At 37.1% G+C, this 17,255-nt stretch overlaps 1 protein-coding gene across 6 annotated transcripts in view; it reads left to right on the top strand.

Annotated features, from left to right (window-relative positions):
- LINGO2 (leucine rich repeat and Ig domain containing 2) overlaps positions 1 to 17,255 on the top strand; it is a 1,160,577-nt gene that overhangs the window by 592,549 nt on the left and 550,773 nt on the right. Inside the window, exon 1 of one of the 6 annotated variants that reach the window (XM_045468933.1) lies at positions 6,121 to 6,221. The exons of the other annotated variants lie outside the window; for them this stretch is intronic. The gene's annotated coding sequence lies outside the window, so the exon portion shown is untranslated. Of the gene's footprint in view, positions 1 to 6,120; positions 6,222 to 17,255 lie in introns of those variants that run through there. 6 annotated transcript variants of the gene reach the window in all.

The following is a 17,255-nucleotide window of genomic DNA, read 5'->3' as shown; positions in this document are numbered from 1 at the left end:
ATAAGAAGGAAATAAATTGCTAATCATATTTCTGCTTATATCAATTAGTTCAGACCCATCCACTAAGTTAAAAGGGCTAATGACAATAATATTTTGAATTTGTTTAGCAGTTTATAGTAACAGAGGAACTTTATACTTATAATGTAGTTTTGTCTTCAGGATGGCATTTCAACATACATATTTAAACTTGAACAAAATAATACAACTACCCAAACAGAAAAAAAAAGTTTATCTAATATTTTCATGAATGTCTCCTAATTCAGGTACTGTTCTAGGTACTGTAAATATTGAATTAAATATTAGCCACCATTTACTAAACTCCCATTGCATTACAGATTTACTTTATTAAAAGGAAACTTTTATTCTGTACAAAGCCTTTTTCAAAGGCATAATGTAGTGATGAAAAGGATTTGTACAGTCCGCACTCATTTTCTAGCCTCAGCACTGCTGGATAATACAAGTAACACCTGTTGTAATTCAGCAACCCAAGTTTGAGAGTCTTTACTGAGTACAGACTTCAATGCCGTGTTTATGACCTGAGTCCTCCCTTTTAAGATAAATATCATGAAGAGGGCCCAAGAGGGCCTGGCCAAGACTCTCAAAGGGCAGTCCTGGGTGACATTCTATGAAGGGCACTAAACATCATTAGGGATGTATGATGGAAGGGAGAATTCTATTTGTGAGAACTCTCAGGGGAAGATTATATGAAGTTGGAAGGAGTTCTTTGATGCCCAGTCCCCCATCCTTCACCATCAGAGTACAGTATATGGACTTCCAGTGTGGGCTGATCTGGGTAACCTACCTTCCTTCAGCTGAGTTCAGAGCTAAATTCCTAGGAGTTCCAACAGGGGGATCAAACACTGACTGTCACTGGAAGGTCTCCTGCTTTTTCTTTCTCCCTAGAGACCTTCACTTCTCCACCCCACATTTAATACAGATACAATAAATGTTTGAGGAACATCAGTTTGAAGAAGTATCCTTAATCCTGGAGCAGGTTCAAGCCTTTTGTTTTGTTTTATTTGGTTTTGTTTCCTAATGTAACAAATGAAAGTGGTCAAGGCCTCTTTTTTTCCTCGGAGGGGGAGGGAAGTGGATTTAGAAAGAAAAATCTGGGGCGCCTGGGTGGCTCAGTCGGTTGGGCGGCCGACTTCGGCTCAGGTCATGATCTCACGGTCCGTGAGTTCAAACCCCACGTGGGGCTCTGTGCTGACAACTCGGAGCCTGGAGCCTGTTTCAGATTCTGTGTCTCCCTCTCTCTGACCCTCCCCCGTTCATGCTCTGTCTCTCTCTGTCTCAAAAATAAATAAACGTTAAAAAAAATTTTTAAAAAAAAAAAAAGAAAGAAAAATCTGAGAAGAAACCTTGTGAATCAGGAAAACATCAACAACAAAAGGATTGGGGACTTTGAGCTCTCATGACCTCCTTCAGCTGAGTATGGCAAAGGACTGAAGCAAGGCCTTACTCAGGCTTGCTGAAATCAAACTTTTCCTTTTCCCTCTTTCTCTTTTTGCTGAATTCACTCCTCTCCCCACTCAGTGTGCATCCATTCCTTCAAGACCCCATTTCTGGAAAATTGACAGCGTTGAATCCTCTGCCATGGTTGAAATGTGGGCCAAGACAGAGAAAGGGATGGAGTGAGGAAGACCTATTCCACTCTCTTTTCCTCAACCCAAACTCTCAGAGAAGGTACTGTCCCCACTTTTCAGATGAGAAAACAGAGGTACATGGCCTCTTTTAAAAATCATGTGGCGTCTGCTTATATAAGAAGTTAGAATGAGTCTCTGCTCTCAGCTCAGTATCTTGCCACTTATACTTGCCTCGTTTTTGTGGATCTGAATGACTCTTATTGGAACATTACCAGTTTGTAAAATAAGGTAAAAAGCTCTCATAACAGTTAAAAAACCATTTCTATGCTTCTAGATACCAATAACTACAATTTTAACATGCTATTTTATTTGTTCAGCTGTTAGCCCATAATATTTTCCAAATAAAAATGAATAATTCAGTACTTCTTAAAGGTTTATGCTGGAAATGGTCCAGGATTTTCATACACTAAAGCTATTTTTTTCACCCTTGAGAACTTAAACTAAATATCCTTTATGTCACCCTGCAAATTTCAAGAGCTGGCCCTTAGTGTATGGCAGAATCAGAGTTGTTTATTCAAAAATGTAAATGTAAATAAAGTGAGTAACATTTGGAAACTCCATATATATATATTCTAGTGGCAATTTGCTGATAATAATTTTTATATAAATATTTATGATCTTTTATCTTTGTATTTTGACTGAGTCAAAGAAAACTGTAGATACCTAAATAAGTTATCTTGATGCAAACATTTGCAAACATGCAAAATGCAAGTTCTCTTGATGCAAACATTTCGGAGTACATGCAAATTTACTACTGTCTACATTTCAACAAGAATGTGAGAGCAGATGATGCAAATTGTTAGACAGAATTAGAAAAAGAGAATCCTGGATCCAGAATCCTTTCCCTGGAAAGGGAAAAAAAAAAGGTAGATAGAGCAGAATGTTGGATTATAGTCTTGAAACTTGGTAAAGGTGGGGCAGGGTGGGGAAAGGACAATATAGGAAAAATAGCCAATGCCTTAGAACTTCAAGGACTGGTGGGATAGAAGTCAAAGTTGGTAGAAAAGAAGCTCTAGGTATCTGCTTTGATAAGGCTCTACTGTGAAGAAGCTAATAATATATCATTTTGAATTTTGTGGAGAAGGCTTAAGAAATATTTGCTCAAATATTTGCTTTGATTATTTATTTGAAATTTAACTTAGCATTCTGTATTTTTATTTGCTCATGCTGGCAACCTAGCCACTGTGCATCTCTGGGGACAAGGCAGGACTTAGCATATGGGAATTTTGCAGAATGGTATGAGACATGACAAAAGAGGACCAGGTGCAGAAAAGGATGCTTTTTAATATATGCTTTACATACAATAACGTTATACATATACATAAGAATTGAAATTTTGGAAAAGGGAAATTGTGAGAAGTTTATCATGATCAAAATGTGGCAGAGGGAAGTCAATAGTGAAAGTTTCAATATTACTGAATTAATGTATAATAAGTCATTGAGGTAGTCTTTATGTGATGTGTTACCGATTTTTAGTTTGGTATTGAAAACAGTATTAAGTCTTTTCATAGGTCTGTTCTCTTAATCCTATTTGACCATGAAATCAAATCCCCTCAGGTTTTATTATTTTCGCACAGCAGTGTTTGGGAAGGTGCTTTTTAAAGTTAACTGTATATGGGGCACCTGGGTGGCTCAGTCAGTTTAGCGTCCAACTTCGGCTCAGGTCATGATTTCACAGTTCGTGAGTTCGAGCCCTGCATAGGTCTATGTGCTGACAGCTCAGAGCATGGAGCCTGCTTCGGATTCTGTGTCTCCCTCTCTCTTCACCCCTCCCCTGTTCATGCTCTGTCTCTCTCTCTCTCTCTCAAAAATAAATAAACATTAAAAATACAAAAAAAATAAAGTTAACTGTATAGTGTTAATTGGGTCAACCTGTGCATGGGGCCTTTCTGCTGCCTCTGATAGGAAATGGGCAAATTAACATATTAATGAAGACATCACACTTGTTGTTGTTGTTGGGGCAAAGGCATTCCAATTGTGGATGGTTTTTATTTGAGCAAAACTGTATTGTACATTTTGTATCAAATCTGGCAAGTGCAGTTATTGCCTGAGGGGTGATTTCCTCAAAATGGAATGGCAGATGGTACATCGTGATGTATTGCTATAATCTAAAATATTTTGTATTATCCCCGTCATTATATTCATCACCATCATTGTGCTTTTAAACTTGTCTGGAATTGTCTGATCAGGAGCCATTGCTCAGAGTATTTTCTCATGTGGGATGCCATCTTCCCCTGCTTTCCCCAGCCGGAATTCAACTCACTGTTCAGTGGTCATTTCAAGTACTCCATGGACCCTTTTTTTACTCCCGAAATCCCAGGATCATTTTCTCTAGGCATAATCACAGAATGTTAGAGCTGAAAAATGCCTTGTCAACGTTAATCTTCTCATTTTAAAGAGGAAGAAATTGGTGCCCAGAGAGGTTAACTAATGGAGTTGAGATTGAACAGTCAGTTAGGAGAAGAAAGAAACATACAATATATATATCGTAAGTTTAGAGCCCTCTCCACTTACTTGCATTTATATTTATAGACTTGTAAACCTGAAAAGGAACTGGTGTTCAACCTTACACTATTCACTACATTTTGTGTTTATGTTATTTGTCTAACCAATCAGATTCAAGTTTTCTCACAACAGACAGGGAGTTTCAAACTCTTTTGTATCTCCCAGACGAGTAAACTGAGTTGCTAGAATAGAGATGGCAAAGAAATTTATTTGCAATTGATCTTAATGGCTGCCTGAAGGGATAATTTAGGTAGAACTTTAAAGCCTTTGGAAAGGCTGGTATTTTGAATTAAAGCTGTCTGACCTAAGTACACACTATGACATTGTACATTGTTGGTCTTGAGGAATGAATTAAGGGCCAAGGTACATAATCTATTGAACCATGTGTAAAACACAGTGTTTTAGACTCTTGACATGTTTCACATTTAAAATGCAAAATTATTTATTTTTTTGTAAACTGAGCCTTAAATTATACATAATACAGTATGTGGAAGGTAATGGATTTAATCCTGGTCTCTCCAATGCTAAATTCCATTCTTGATATATAAGTGTTTATTAATAATCAGAATGAACTTGCATTAATTACATCTTGTATTACCCTCTTTCCCATAACTCCACTTGTATTGAAAGAATAGATCATTACAATGTATAATGTCTCCTTCGTTGCCAAATGGAAGCCTGATGGGCTCAACTTGGAATTCCTAAAGGAAAGGAGGAAAGAAGAAGGACTTTCCAAAACTCTTCCTCTGATTTAGAATTGCTTCTGAGTGGTACTCAGGCTAAATCAGAGAGAAAACCAAGGGATTATCCCTGCTAAAATTTGGAACAACACCTAAAACTTACCAACTGAGAAAAATGAAGAAATTATGTCTGTATTTTATAGCAGGCTTTGATTTGTTTGTGAAAATAATGATGATTTTTTTTCATGTCAACACTAAATAAATGTATATGTATATAAACATATACATACATACATATTCATACATATACATATACATACATACACCTTTGCCTAAAATAATAGATACAGCATTATTTTTCTTAGTATTTAGTATATAGTGGGCCAAATTTTATTGTCTCCTATAGAGTTACTTGTAATACAATTCAAAGACAGTTATGTAGTGCGTGCGCCCGCGTGCATGCGCACACACGCACACACACACACACACACACACACACACACACACACACATACATACACACCATAGCTCCTTCTAATGCAAAAACATCCTGGAATGTTTTTCCTTTACCAATCCTAAGTGTGGACAGTCTTCATTAAAGAACATGCTGTAGTGAAAAGATAAAAGTTTGATCTGAGTGAATCTATTGACTCTGCATATCAGATTCCAGCTGAGCAAGAATTATGAATTGGCCTGTGTAATAACTAAACTGGAATGTGTGGATTTTTATGTTGGTGCTGAGGATTCTGTTGTTTTCTGTTTCTGAAAGTAGACCATAGACCTTCCGTCCATCACACACACAAGATCAGCTCTGAAAGGTAGCACCTGACAAGCACCCACGTTCTAAATTGTGGACTTTTTTACACTTCACGTCATCATGTGGGAAGTTTCAAATCAATTTGGCATTTAACAGAAAACCGAAGTCACATTCTCAGAAGCCCAAGGAAGCCAGTCTCTGGTGTGTGAAAATCTAACATCAGCACATTATTCTGGGTTGAACAGAGAAGAGGATTTTGCTTTCCTGTAGATATGAGCTGTCCACTGTTGCGAGATCATGTGGAGAATACATGACATAAGGATGGAGAAAAAAGTAGTCCTAGAAATGAATTGGATATTTTTGACATTATTTAGTAATGACTATTTTGGAGCTAATGAGGTTCAAACAACCCTATGAGGAAGAATTCATTTTCTTAAACTCATTTACAGTGAGATGTAAATGGATCGTACAAGATCTTATGTTTATATGGCACTCTTCATTTAATCAACAACAAATATTTAGTGAGCACTCATTCTGTTCCAGGTATTATGCAGACACTAAAGATAATGGAACAAACATGACACAAGTCCCTGCCCTCTAGGAGATTACAGTTTTAAGAGGAAGGAATGACAAGTAAGTAGATGAATACCTTTGCAAGTAATGGTGCTCTGCCAGAGGTAGTCACACAGCATGCAGGGAACACAAAGCAAGGTCACGTAGCCCAGACTGGACCATGAGGGGAACAGAGAATGCTTCCAGGAGTACCACCTCAGGCTTTGTGGCCCAGTGATACTTAGAATAGGAGTGTCAGGAGTATCTGAAGAAAATGGAGCTTGGGAAGAAATGATGAAGGAAAGAGGTATGAGAGGCTGACTATTTTAAGGAAACTTTGCAGAAGCCATGTGGGGTCAGGAAAGAGCCTCTCCCTGAGGACATGGACTTTTTCTGTCTTCTTTACCTCTGCCTCTTCTGAATTTCAAAGAATAGCTTGCACATAGTGGACAATGAGTAAATATTTGTGCAATGAATTAGTGCTCATGAGTACAGATCTAAACAGAGGAAGAGAGGAGATTATGGGGAAGTATAAGAAGTATTAGACCATCAAAAACCAAATGTGGCCCCAACCCTATAATTGTGTAACTCTCAGAGATTCTCTAAGGACCAAATTTGTTCACCTGTATGATGAAAAGTTTGGATGACATAATCTCTTAAGATCACTTGGTGTGTGGAATGCATAAGATGATGCTACTACTCCTGTGAGAAAAATCATGAGCTATTATTATGCTCCTAGAAAATTATTTCAATGTGACTTTACAGAGTGACTTAGAGTTAATTTTTCAACAATGCAGTATTTTAATATGATAATATAAAATTTAATGGAATAAAAAAGACATTGATTTGTTCTTCAAACTACATTGTCATGAACACATATTTTGATTACTCCCAGGAGACAAACATTAATTTTAATTTTTAGGAAAGCTGCTGGAATCTTTTAGAGTAATAACCAATTCATTTGTAAGATACAATAACAAGCTCAGAGGTATTTATTACATTATAGAACAAAAATAAGCCTAATTGGAAAGGTGGGGCAGGACACCGCGGATCCTGTCAGATGTGACATTCAGCAAATGAAGCAGCCTAAGAATCCAGGGATATTTGTACACAGTGGTAGGATGCCATTTGATCAAAGGGTCTGCTCTCAGAAACACAGGTATAAGGTATATCTGCTTATTAATATTAAAGGAAAACCCTGGAGTTCATTGAGATTTATCTAAAATGTCAGTATTGATAGAAGTGAATCCAGAAAGGCTAATAAATATTATAAGCTTGGCAAGGGGAGGATAGAAACTGCCCTGAGCACCTTGTAGATGTCCCTTTGCTCTTCTGTGATGCTGGATGTTGCTATTGAGAAGCGGAGCAGCCCGATACCAGTGTGATACTTGACCCATTGTGAATCAGCTGATTTTTCTGGCTGGGTGCTCAAAGGATTATCTCTTTATCTTTAAAGCTCAATCATTTTACTAATGGGGCGCCTGGGTGGCGCAGTCGGTTGAGCGTCCGACTTCAGCCAGGTCACGATCTCGCGGTCCGTGAGTTCGAGCCCCACGTCAGGCTCTGGGCTGATGGCTCAGAGCCTGGAGCCTGTTTCCGATTCTGTGTCTCCCTCTCTCTCTGCCCCTCCCCCGTTCATGCTCTGTCTCTCTCTGTCCCAAAAATAAATAAAACGTTGAAAAAAAAATTTAAAGCTTAATCATTTTACTAGTATATGTCTTGATGTTCTGGGTAACTTCTTTTTCTTCATAATATGGTCTGTCTTTCCAATATCAATGTTTTAAATTTTGTCACTGTATCATTTATTTTGTTATTTTAACAGCTTTATTGAGAGGCAGTTTACAAACCGTGAAGTTTACCACCTATTAAAGTGGATAATCCAATGACTTTTAATATATACATACATATATATATAATTTTAAAATATATATATAAATATTTATATATTATATATATATTTTACAGGGTTCTGTAGCCATGACTATAGTCTGATTTTAGAAAATTTCATTATCCCAAAATGAAACCTATAGCCATTGGCAGTCACTCCCATTTCTCCCTCACATGTACCACCAATTTATTCTCTGTCTTTATAGATTTGCTATTCTGGACATTTCATGTAAGTAGCATTATGCAATATGTGATCTTTTGTGACTGGATGGCAAGAAGAAATTTCTGAGATCTTTTCCTCTGCTTTCCCCAAGCCGTTTCCTTAGCATTTCTTTCTTTGATGCCTGGCTATGATAGCCTTCCACTTGATCTCCGTCTTTTACAGGGGTTTCCACTTAATGTTCCATTATCTCTTTCTGAAACTGAATGTTTGCTGTTTATTTCTGAGAATGACCAACACTAGATCCCTTCCACATTCCCCATTTGTCCTTGTCTATTGTCATAGGGGTTTTGTCTTAGTTACTTGATTAGTTTCCCAGGGCTGCTATAAAAATTACCACAAAATGGTTAGCTTAGAAAACAAGAATTTATTATCTAACCATTTTGGAGGCTAGAGATCTGAAACGAAGCTGCTGGCATAGCCACGCTCCCTCCAGTGAATCAAAGGAAGGATCCTTCCTTGCGACTTCTAGGTTCTGATGATTTCCAGCAGTTCTTGGTATGCCTTGGCTTGTGGCTACATAATTTCAGTCTCTGCCTCTGTCTTCACATGGCTGTCTTCCATCTATTCATGTCTGTGTCCAAACTTCCTTCTTCTTATTAGATATCAGTTATTGGACTAGGACCCACCCTAATCCAATATGCCCTCATTTTAACTTGAATGTACCTACAAACACCCTATTTCCACATAAGTTTACATTCACAGGTTCTGGGGGGCGGGGCATGAATTTTTCAGGGATGCTGTTGAACCCAGTGTAGTTACATATGTCTTTCCTTGCACAAAATTTGAGGATTCCAGTCTCTTTCTACAAGCTCAATGTTTATAATTTATGGGGACTCCCCCACTTTTTTTATTGGTCATGCTATAATTTTCAGGAGGATAATTGGTAAGATGCATAACCTAACTGTCACAAATCTACTATATTCTTGCTTCAGATTTTGACACACAAGTTGAGTGGCTCTCAGACAGCATCTATAGGGGCTCATAAATCTATTCATAGGTTGGCATTCTAAATAGGAACTTTCCTATACACAGTGAAGTTGGCCCCCTGGAGCATTCAACTAAAAGAGAATCTTTAATACTCTACAATTTTGAATAGTAACGAAGAAAGCCAGTTTTCTTAGATAATGTCTACTGAATTTTAGAGCTGATATTTCTAATGCCTTCTGAGTTATCAAGAATTAGAGTATTTATTTGTCTCTTGCTTTGAACGTCCCAAGGAGTTTTAAATTGAGACTCTATTAAGATATGTCAAAAGAGCCTATAATGGAATGATATCATTATCACAACAAATAGTTCATAGAATTTGCCCCAATTTTAAGCTCCACTAGGTATAACTATCAAAAGAGAGGACAAGATCCCTTATTTGGAAGGGATTTAAATGTAAGGGTTTAAACATTTTATACACATCCAGCCATTGAGGATAGAGAACCTAGGAATCCAAAATGCACAGACAAAAAGGAACCAAAGGAGAATACAGGAGCTATTGTGTGGAATGCCTTCAATGCTAACATTTTCTATATTACTGTTTGTTGTGATTATACCCTAGAGCACAAGTGAGAGATTTAATGGAAAAAGTCAAAAATGTTTTTTTCTCCATGCTTCTGGCTACCAGATGTAAAATTACACTATATAATATTTCCTTAGTATAGGAGCTGTGTTAGTTGATACGTCTAATTAGCTTCCTGATCATTAGTGGAATGCCATAGTTTATTAATTTCACATGAGTACTAGGCACTTGTCTAGACACTGGGGAAACAGTGGTGAGTAAGAGAAACCAAATGCCTGCCCTCAGAGAACTTGCATTCTAGTGGGTGAGATAAAGATCAACAATAGGTATTAAAATATGAGGTAATAATTGATAGTTTAAAAAGAAAAGCAAAATGAATAAAGTGTGAAGATCAAATGTACAATATGGTGACTATGGTGGATAACACTGCATTTGTTGTGTAATTGAAATTTCCTGAGAGTAGAACTTAGATGTTAATATACTCATACACACACGCATATATATATATGTGTGTGTATATGTATGTATGTATGTATGTATGTATGTATGTATACATACATATATATATATGCGTGTATGTGTATTTATATGTATACAGCTTATATATAGTGAAGGATGTGTTAATTAACCAGATTAACTATGTGGGAGGATACTTTTCACAACACATACATCAGATCCTTATGATGTACACTTTAAATATCTTAACAGTTTTGTCACCTACACCCCAATAAAGCTTCAAAAAAGAATTTTAGAGAAATTGAAGAAAAAGGAAAAAGTTAAGGACATGGAGAATGACAGGAGCTTATTTTAGCTTGGCTAGTTATAGAAAGCTTCTCTGAAGGGATACCAATTAAATGGACTAAATGATGTGAAGGAGTGAACTAGGTGAAGATGTGAGGGAAAAAAAAGGTTCCAAGTCCAGAGTAATATTTCAAAAGATAGTATGTATGCAAAGTCTGTGGGAATGAATTGGGTAAAGGAGACAGCAGAGTCAGATGACAGCAGAGTCAGAGACATGTTAGGGCTTCTAAGGCCATGATAAGTTTGGATTTATTTTAAGTGTAATGGAAAGTTATTGGTGGCTTTAAATAAGAGTATGGTATAATCTTTTTTCTTTCGCTGCTAGATAAAGAATAAAATGTCAAAGACAATGGTAGACTCAAGGAGGCCAGTTAGGAGGCTAGCATAGGAACCTAGAGAACAGAAAATACTGGTGTGGACTAGGATGTTAGACTGCAGACAAAGAGATGTTGGTATAGAAGAATCACAAATTACATTTTAATCATATTGGGCTTAGATAAGTGTTAGATATCAAAGTGGATACATGGAAGAAGTATATGGACATCTCCAGTGGTAAGAGGAGAAAAAATAGGAGTAATGATAATAGACTATATTTTGTGTGTGTGTATATATATATGTGTGTGTGTGTGTGTGTGTGTGTGTGTGTGTGTGTGTGTATGGCTTACATTATGAATTATTTATTATAGTCATAATATATATATAATACATTATAATGTATATCACATCTGTATATTATGTATGTATGTAACCATATGCATGGTACATAATGAGATCACATCAGATGTTAATTATAAATAGAGAGGGAAAAGTATCTAAGGAACACTGACTCTCCAACAATTAAAATTCAAGAGAAAGATGGAGAGACAGCCAAAGAAATTGAGAATCCAGGTCATTCAATTAGAGGGAAATAAGGAAGTTAGACAGTCCTAAAATGCAAGAGAAGAAAATGCATCAGCAAGGGGAGAATGATCATTTGTGCCAACCATTGCTGAGATGAAAACCAGAATTGACCAGGAGATTTGGCAGGATGGATATTTTGCTGGTGACTCTGCCAAGAACAGTTTCCTAGGAGGACGAAAGCCTGGCCAGAGTGGGTTAAAGGCAGAATGGTAATGTTCTGGGCAAATTGACAAAGTACTTTATGATAAACCCTCTTGGTTCTTATATGTTGGAAAGTTAGATAAAACCTCAAAAGACAAAGCAAAGACAGAGGCGGACTATAAATACACAACAAAAAACCTCCATGAACTAGAGAGGGAACTGTGGTGCCTGAGAAACCAGGCCTGGATGTGTGGCATGGAAGCTGGCTGTGGGGACCGTGGCTCACCTCTTGTGGAGTAAAATGCACAAAAACATGCCAGTCAAGGGGTGCCTTGGTGGTTTAATCAGTTAAGCCTCTGACTCTTGATCTCAGCTCAGGTCATGATCCCACCGTTTGAGGGTTCGAACCCCACGTTGGGCTCCATGCTGACAGCACAGAGCCTGCTTGGAACTCTCTCTTGCTCTTGCTCTGCCCCTTCCCCACTTACATTTCTCTCTCTCTCTCTCTCTCTCTCTCTCTCTCTGTCTCTGTCTCTCTCAAAATAAATAAATAAACTTCTTAAAACAATGTCAGTTTTGATGCCTTTTAGGAAAGCATGAAGTTAGGGAGTTTGGGAAGAGTATGTCTGCTTGGTCACCAGACTAGTTAGCTGGGCACCCTGGGAGTGAGGGTTGGGTGAAGACAGTGATAAGCCTTCTAGAGAGGAAGGATCAAGAAGAGATGCACCAAGAGAGAAAAATAGATAAAATCCTTTACCTCAAAATCAAACCTGCAAGTCAATATTTCATAAGAAATGAATAAATCTTCTAAGAAAGATAGCCAACAAAATCAATATTTAGAATATGAGTTTACTTCCGATGAGCTTAATTATATGGAACAATCTGACAAAGACTTCAAAATAAGTATGCCTCTGTGCTCAAAGTAAAAATGAATTTTTCGCTTAAAATGTAAGAATTTACACTAAACACACAACCATAAAAATAAAATGAGCAGGGGAACATATAAAAAGACCAGTCAGACATTTTAGAAATAGAACTTTAATAGCTACCAGAAGGAAAGGACAATTACCTTCAGATCAATGGCGGTAGACTTATTGTGACTTTTACCAGTACCATTAGATGACAGCAAATGAAAGAACAGTTTCCTCACTGGGCTCGGGGAAAGAAAATAGCAGGTACAGTTATATACCTTGTTAATGGCTTTTTTTTTAATTTTAGAGAGAGAGAGCACACAAGTGGGAGAGAGGGGCAGAAGGAAAGAGAATCTCAAGCAGCCTCCACGCTCTGTGCTGAATGTGGAACCAGACACAAGGCTCAATCCCATGACTGTGGGATCCTGAACTGAGCAGAAATCAAGAGTCTGAAACCCAACTGACTGAGCCACCCAGGTGCCCCTCAAGCTAAATTAAACACTTTTATCAGATTAGGGCAAAATATGATATTATCAGGCATATGGTATTTAAGAATACCACTTAGACTTTCATTAAATAAATTTTAAAAGTACCCTGAAAAAATATAATTCAGCAATAAAGTAGGACATAAATAATAACAAGTGAGATTGTCCTCACTTTGGCAAAGATGATTGACACAGAAGTCTCTTAACAGTTTGAAGGGATAGATCCATATCTTTCAACACGTATAGAAAAAACATTTAATAAAATGCAGCAAATATTTAAGACAAGTTCTCAATAAACTTGTAAAAAAGAATTTCTTTACCTTGTCCACAAAACCTTACCTTATTATGATTATTAATAAAATTTGAGAAATACTTTTAAAATCAGGACCCAGGGGCACCTGGGTGGCTCAGTCAGTTAAGCGTCTGACTTTAGCTCAGGTCATGATCTCATGGGTTCATGAGTTTGAGTCCCGCACTGGGTTCTCTGCTGTCAGTACTGAGCCCACTCTGAATCCTCTGTCCCTCTTGCTGTCTGCCCCTCCTCCACTCAAGCACGCTCTCTCTCAAAAAATAAACATTAAAAAAAAATTACACCCCAGGCACATGCCTGCCATTTCAGCTTCTGGTCAATATTCTGCTGAATACTCTGGCAAGTGGAATTAGAAATCAGAAAAGAATGGGTATAAGAATTAAGAGGCTTAGGTAAAACTATCTTTTTTTTTCTGCCATATGATTCAGTGTGTACACTGAAAATCCAGAAGACTTTACAAACTCTTAGACCTAATAATAAAGGGAAAAACATAAAAAATATTGTGGAATACAAAATCAAAATAAAAAATCAATAGCATTCTTATTTGTAATTTAAAAGACAACTGGAAAAAGAACCTTCCCCTAAAGCTCTCACTTTATACAAAATTATAAAACATAAAACTGTAAGATATCACACAAAAAAATAGGACAAAATCTTTGGGTTCTAGGACTAGGCAAAAAGTTCTCAGACTTGATAGCCAAAGCATGTTCTGTCAAACTTCACAAATTTGACCCCCTCAAAATTAAAAACTATTGCTCTGCCAAAAGCCCACTTGAAGAGGATGAAAAGACAATCTACAGACTAGACTTATAAACAGATTTTTCTTCCTGACGTCTTAGGTGCAGTGAGGGTATACAGTGCAAGTAACACTTCTTATCTGGCAGTTCTGTCATCCTACAACTTCATTTATGGGGCTGTAACTTTTTGTGTTACATCCTGAGTTTTCATAAATATGTTTGAAAAAGTTTGATGGTAGCAACCACAGTAACATGAGAAACGAGTAATTTCTTAAGTAGAGCACAGAATGTTCTATAAACACTTTAACATCTTAGAAGCTATACATAGGTCAGCATTTCCAAAAAAGGAAAGCCCTCACTGAATAATGGTAAATCAGTGACACTAGCTATTTACCTTAACAACTTATTGAAGAAATGAGGGAAATAAAAGGGAAAAAGAAAGAAAAGATCTTGTGACAATATTCTTTAAAAAGTCAAAGTGTTAGGAGGCTCCTGGGTGGCTCAGTCGCCTAAGCATCCAACTGTTGATTTTGGCTCAGGTCATGATCTCCTGGTTGGTGAGCTTGAGCCCTGTGTTGGGCTCTGTGCAGATCCAGGCTGCTTGGGATTTTCTATCTCCCTCTTTCTCTGCCTCTATCAAAATAAATAAACAGTTTAAAAAATAAAAAAAAAAATCAATAAAAGGGCAAAGTGTTTCTAAGATTCAGCAGTACAAGAAAAGTAGAAAGTAAAACACAAATCATGCAAATGCAAATGAGCAATTCATTAGTTAGAGGTGAAAATAAGTGTGCATGTGCAAAACGGTCTTCATATATTTTTTTGAGTGGTGGAGAGGAATGGAAATTTAGCAGCAAACAAGGAAACCTGAGTTTTCTTCTCAATTTAACTGTTTAAATAACCAAATTTATTCACTTCATCTCTCAAATTCCTTTTCCCAGTTTTAAAATGGGGTGCCAGTCCTTGGGGTGCCTCTGAGATCAATTCCAAGTGTGAATCTGTCAGAAGTCCTCTTGCTGGCTGTGGAGGTGAAGTGACACCCTTCCTCCTTCACCACACTTTGGGACCCTATTGGTTATGCCAGTGACACTGCCAAGAGTAACACAGAGTGACACCCAAATAAGATCCTGGAATCCAATTGGCTTTGCTTTTCTCATTTCCAGAGTGCTATGTTCTAACAAATTTAAAAGTTCTTCAATTTATAAATTCCACCCCTGAAGCAAAGTGAATCAAAGTACTTGTGGCATTTGAATCTCTGTACCTTGGGAATGATTTATTGTGTTTGAATTTTCATTGTGTTTCTATTGGGGGGAAATAGGCTTCTGGATAGAGTAAACATTTCCACAGTGTGAAAATATGCTCCAGGCAGCCCTGAGCACGTGCCAAGAAATTCTAATATTGCTTGAAAATTATTACTGCTCCATTAAGGATCCCTGAATTTCTGAATATTCAATATAACCACGTGATTAATTTATACCTCCTCAACTCTAGATGACTGCTTTCCAAATGCTCTTTAATTTCAGTACATTTACAAAATAATTAAAATGCAATTTAGCAGGTTTTAAGAGTGTTTGCAATAGATGTTCATAAATGTTTCAGGTAGCACTACTTTCTGGGTTTTTCCTAATAGTGTCTTCCTCCCCTCCAATCCTTTTAATTCAACACTTAACAGGTATAGCAATTCTCATAAATAAACATGTGAATTGATTGAAAGAAGTGATTAAATGGCATTCAGAGGTTAGTGTTCTGGCATTTATTTCCTAGAAAGCCTGTTAAATGGTTTCAATTAAAAAGAAAGGAGGGGAACTTCACAACTGTGAAACAAGGGTCTTTGAATTAGTGTTATGTTAGAGACGGGTTCTCTTAGAAGGGGTAGCAGTTGTACTGGAAGCAGAGGGGACAGAAAAAGAAGAAAAGGATTGAGTCACACCGCTTAGAATCCCTTGTCTGTAGAAAAGACCTTTCCATCTGGTTAAGTGAAGATGAATGAATGAAGAATCACAGTGTTCTTATTTAATCAACTTAATCACCTTGAAAAATGGAGGTAGTTATTCTGCCTACCAGGCATGAAGGGCCTAAGGGATATGTGCCAAGTTGTTGCAACACCTTGATAATCAAGTTGTACATTTTGCCATAGATCCAGACTAACAACGTATGCCCCTAACATACTTACGTTACTTCGAAATTACTCTGAATTGGCATCATTGCTAAAACTTGAGAAAGGAAAAAGATGACCTAGAAACAAGTCTTACTGTTTTTAATGTTTTCAAGTATCTTCTAGAATCTGACAGACAAGGAGGGTGTCTATGTGTCATGTGATCCAGGCCCTGGGCCTAACTGAGGATTTAAACCTGAGTTCTTACTTCCTGGGATGAAATGTTTATTCTGTTTTGTTTTTTTAAAGTAATAGCTGTGCCCAACGTGGGGCTCAAACTCACGACCCCGAGATCAAGAGTCAGATGCTCTCCAGACTGAGACAGCCAGGGGCCCCTGAAATGTTTTTTTTAAATACCAGTGACAACAACAGCAATGATGTGAATAACAACAACAAATTGATGAGGGTGTTAAATATTCGTCAGTGGGTTTTACTCATTGTTTTTCTTTAATTCTTACTCATTTCTCTGAACTGGATACTATTGTTATACCACATTAGACTTGGGAAGTAGCTTGCATAATTTAACTATTTTTCCCAGGGTCCCTTGGTTAGAGGAAGTAGAACCCTGAGGAATGCACACACAGGACCTGTGCCTCCAGAACCATCTGCACTTCATTATTACCCAGGAATGGCTAGGACAACAGGACATTGTATTCCTTCTCTCTTATTTCCAAAACCATGAGTTAACTTAAATCTGGTTTCTATTCTCTGTGAAGACAGTAAAGTATCAGAATCATTTTGAAATTATCCTTATACAGGAAATCCTTCCCACTTTGAGGGAGATGAAGTAAATACATGCATTTTACTATACCTGAATTTACAAAGTTATGTCCTTTTATAAACATCATATATTTTATCAAACTCTGTTTTTTCTTAAAAATATTTTATTGGTTATCCCTTCCAAAATACTAGGACCACATGAATAATATACACATGAAGAAGAAAAATACACTCTTTGCATGTAAATTTTATAGGGAAATTTTCTGAATTGTTTACAAAACAGTGTTGACGAAAATAGAATAATCTAGCATTTTTGTTTAACAGTGTCTAAATATTATAAG

This window comes from Leopardus geoffroyi, chromosome D4 (genome assembly GCF_018350155.1).
Source record: "Leopardus geoffroyi isolate Oge1 chromosome D4, O.geoffroyi_Oge1_pat1.0, whole genome shotgun sequence".
NCBI lineage: Eukaryota > Metazoa > Chordata > Mammalia > Carnivora > Felidae > Leopardus > Leopardus geoffroyi.
This window is presented reverse-complemented; position numbering and strand designations above follow the sequence as displayed.